At 47.7% G+C, this 4,175-nt stretch overlaps 1 pseudogene; it reads right to left on the reverse strand.

The window, feature by feature from the left end:
* Window positions 1-1,841: 1,841 nt before the first annotated feature.
* LOC100337842 (creatine kinase B-type pseudogene) lies at window positions 1,842-2,998 on the reverse strand (annotated as a pseudogene).
* Window positions 2,999-4,175: the final 1,177 nt, after the last annotated feature.

Here is a 4,175-nt window from a genome sequence, read left to right on the forward strand (position 1 = left end):
ACATTGACCATCTGAGTAGTTAAGGTTTGGAGTAGTTGCTATCAAAGAAATAGATTTAGGCTCTAGAGTTAATTTACAGAAGACAGTGTGTGTTATCATCCTTATGTCAAACACAAAGTTCTTTTTTTATTTAAAGATTTATTTATTTATTTGAAAAGCAGAGTTACAGAGAGGCAGAGGCAAAGAGAGAGAAAGGGAGTCCTCCATCCACTGGTTCACTCCCCAGATGGCTGCAATGGTCATAGCTGCGCTGATCTGAAGCCAGGGGACAGGAGCTTCTTCTGGGTTCCTCAAGTGGGTGCAGGGGCCCAAAGACTTGAACCATCTTTTACTGCTTTCCCAGGCTGTAGCAGAGAGCTGGATTGGAAGTGGAGCAGCCGGGACTTGAACTGGCGCCCATATAGGATGCTGGCACTGCAGGCTGTGGCTTTATCTATTACACCACAGTGCCAGTCCCCCAATAAGTTGTTATGGAACATGTACTTTATGCTCAGCATTTTTCTAGGATGTATTTGAGCATAGAAAAAGATAGAACATAGTACCTATTATCAAGGAATTTATAACTGAGCTGGGTAAACAGAACTCAGTGATACTTCTATAGAGGAAACCAACATCAGGCAAGATGGAAATTTAAAAGAAGTTAGAATGTTCAGCAGGAACTGGAGAAGACTGCATAAAAGGAGACTGCATTTCAGCCTCCAAGTAAAGCAGGGGTTGAGCAGATTGACTAAATCACGAGGGCAACTTTGGAGATGAGAATGAGTTAGACATTATTGAGGACATTGACTATATGATGGGTAGAAAAAGATTTCATTGTAAGTGCTGACTCTAATTTTTTTTTTTTTTGGTGTTTTCTGAAGCATCGTGTTGGAAAGAATTCAGAGGCTCAGCTGGTAGCCATTATATGAATGATTATTAATATTTATTGTGATTTTGGGAGGGAGTAATAAGGACATGAATGCCAGCCTTTTGTCATCCTGTTACAGAACAAAGTAGCAGAAGCAGAGAGTTTTTGTGGGGGTACAGCAAGAGATAAAGATGAGAGAAAAAGTCAGGGTTAGATTGTGCGTACACTAGGCATATGGTACCCACTAGCTATATATGGATATTGAACACTTGAAATGTGGCTGCTCCTATTTGTGATGGACCATGTAAAATACAAGCTGAATTTCAGAGAATTTGTTCTTCACTTAGAAAGAATGTGAAATGTTTCATTAAGATTTTTCTATTGATTACATGTGGAAATGGTCATGTTTTATCTGGAGATCAGTTCATAAATTAGTGAATTTCTTTTTTATGTTATGGCATGCCTATGTAAAATGTTAACATGTAGGAAAATTGAGTGAAGAGAATGGGGAGACTATGTGAAATACTTTTGCAACTTTTTTGTAAGACTGCAACTATTCCAAGATAAAGTGTTAAAAACATCAACTCATTATAACTCCTGAAAGTGTAATTACTCCATTTCTGTCATAGGAACCTCAATTCTTCCAGTCTCTTAGGTGAGAAATCATGAAATCATGGTTTATTTTTACCTCGTTACTACCCTCTATATTTAGAAAATCTCAAAGATTTGTTGGTGCTTCCTTTTTTTTTTTTAGTAAAGAAAATTGATGCTTTATTTATTTATTTATTTATTTTGGCAGGCCAAAACCCTAGTTTATTTCAGCATCAGCAACATCTTAGCCATCAAAAAATTAAACTCTACCGAGGGCGACACAAGATGTCTCTACAGTGAGGCTAAGGGCTCATCCGCCGGGTGAACTTTGGAGGGGCGTGGTGGGCGCTGCCCGGGCAATAAGTTGGGAAGCAGTGGGGCTGGTGGTAGGCACAGGCCGGCTTCACTTCTGGGCAGGCATGAGGTCGTTGATGGCCTGGCCCTGCTCCAGCCGCTGCTGCATCTCAATGAGCGGCTTCACACTATCCACCACCATCTGCACCAACTCCACCTTGGAGAAGCCCAGGCTGTCGGCGTTGAAGACGTCAAAGACCCCGCCCACGGCAGCCGTGTCCACACCACCTGTGCCTCGCTTCTGAAGCTGCAGCCGCTTGAGCACCTCAGAGAACTTCTTGTGCTTACCCAGGTGGGGCAGCTTGATGTGCGCACCTGCCCACAGCCCAGTGCCCAGGTTCGATGGGCAGGTGAGGATGTAGCCCAGGTGAGGGTTCCACATGAACTCATAGTTCTTAGACTTGAAGAGAGTTTCAATCTGGGTGAGGCCATTGCAGAAGCCGGTGAACACCTCCTTTATGTTCCCTCCCTTCTGAATGGAGATGACCCGGAGGTGGTCCTCCTCGTTGATCCACACCAGGAAAGTCTTCTTATCATTGTGCCAAATACCGCGGGGTGTCCGGCCAGTTGTGGGCCATGCCGGTGGCCAGCAGCAGGGGCGACACGGGCTTGTCGAAGAGAAAGCGGTCGTTGATAAGCTGCTGCTGCTCCGCCTCAGTCATGCTCTTGAGCGCGTAGTACCTGCCGGCCAGGTCGCTGTCCAGGCTGGACAGCGCTTCCACCGCCAGCTTCTCTATGGCTGGGTGCTCACCGCGGCTGCAGTGTGGGGGCAGGCAGAAGCCACGGATGCTCCGGCCAGTGTGCACCCGCGAGCTCAGCACGTAGTTAGGGTCCAGGTTGTCGCCGCCCTGCAGGTTGTCGGGGTTGAGGTCGGTCTTGCGTTCGTCGCTGGGCTTGTAGTCGCCCTGCCGGTCCTCGATGATGGGGTCAAAGAGCTCCCTGAACACCTCGAAGGACTCCTCGTCGCTCGCCACGCAGCCCACGGTCATGATGTACGGGTGGCCCGGGTTGTCGACGCCGGTCTGGATGACGAAGTCCAGCGTGAAGCCGCTGGGCATGCTCTTGGCACGCAGCTCTGCGTACATCTCGTACATCTCGGGGGTCAGCACTTTGGCCCTGTAGTTATTGTGGGCGCTCAGGTCGGGGAACTCGTCCTCTGCCGGGAAGCGCAGCTTCAGCGTGTTGTGGCTGTTGGAGAAGGGCATGGCGACGACTGACACGTTGGCAGGCAGGCTGGCGGCTCGGTCTGCAGCTCCAGGCGCGGCGCAGGCGAACAGCCGATGCTTTATTTTTAATCGATCTTTTTTGGTTTATTTGAAAGGCAGAGAAACAGTGAGGGAGAGAGAGAAGTATCTTGCATTTGCTGCTTCACTCCCCAAATATGAACAGCAGCCAATGCTGGGCTAGGCTGAAGTCAGGAGCTTAGACCTCAATCTAGGTCTCCCACATGAGTAGGCAGGTACTCAACTACTTGAGCCATTACCTGTGGCCTCTCAGGGTGCATATTAGCAGGAATCTGGAGGTGGGAGAAGAGCCACTACTCAAACCGAGGCACTCAGATATAGGATGCAGATGTCCCAAATGGCCTCTTAACCACTGAGCCAAAGACCTGCACCCCCACCTCCCCACCCCCCACCAAGTATTTCCTTATAAATGTCTCTTGGATTATAGCATTCTTCTCCATCCCTACGACCATCACCCTAGTCCAGAACTACATCACCTCTTTCCTGGCCTACTATAATGCATGGCCAATTATTACAGCTTCCCCTCCCAGCCATGCTTCAAGCCACAGACAGACTAATCTCCCCTGCTCAGACTTCTGCTCAGGTACCAACCATGGCTGCCTAGATTGAAGTACAAATTCCTTATCTTGATTTCTCGAACAGTTCTGTCCAATGGAAATATAAGCAAACTACATAGATACATTTAAATTTTCTAGCAGGTGTACTTTTTAAATAGTAAAATGATCAGATAAAGTTAATACTAATATTACTAAAATACACGGATATGGGCTGGTGCCGTGGCTCACTAGGCTAATCCTCCGCCTGCGGCGCTGGCACACCGGGTTCTAGTCCCGGTCTGGGTGCCAGATTCTGTCCCGGTTGCTCCTCTTCCAGTCCAACTCTCTGCTGTGGCCTAGGAGGGCAGTGGAGGATGGCCCAGGTCCTTGGGCCCTGCACCTGCATGGGAGACCAGGAGAAGCACCTGGCTCCTGGCTTCAGATCAGCAAGGGTGAACCAATGGAAAAAGGAAGAACTTTCCTTCTGTCTCTCTCTCTCACTGTCTAACTCTGCCTGTCAAAAAAAAAAATACACTGGTGTGTATTTTGCACTTAGAACATTTCTTAATTTGGACAATCTATATATCAAACACTCACCACACA

Source organism: Oryctolagus cuniculus, chromosome X (genome assembly GCF_051225735.1).
Source record: "Oryctolagus cuniculus isolate XC-2025 breed Fujian yellow rabbit chromosome X, ASM5122573v1, whole genome shotgun sequence".
Classification (NCBI taxonomy): Eukaryota; Metazoa; Chordata; class Mammalia; order Lagomorpha; family Leporidae; genus Oryctolagus; species Oryctolagus cuniculus.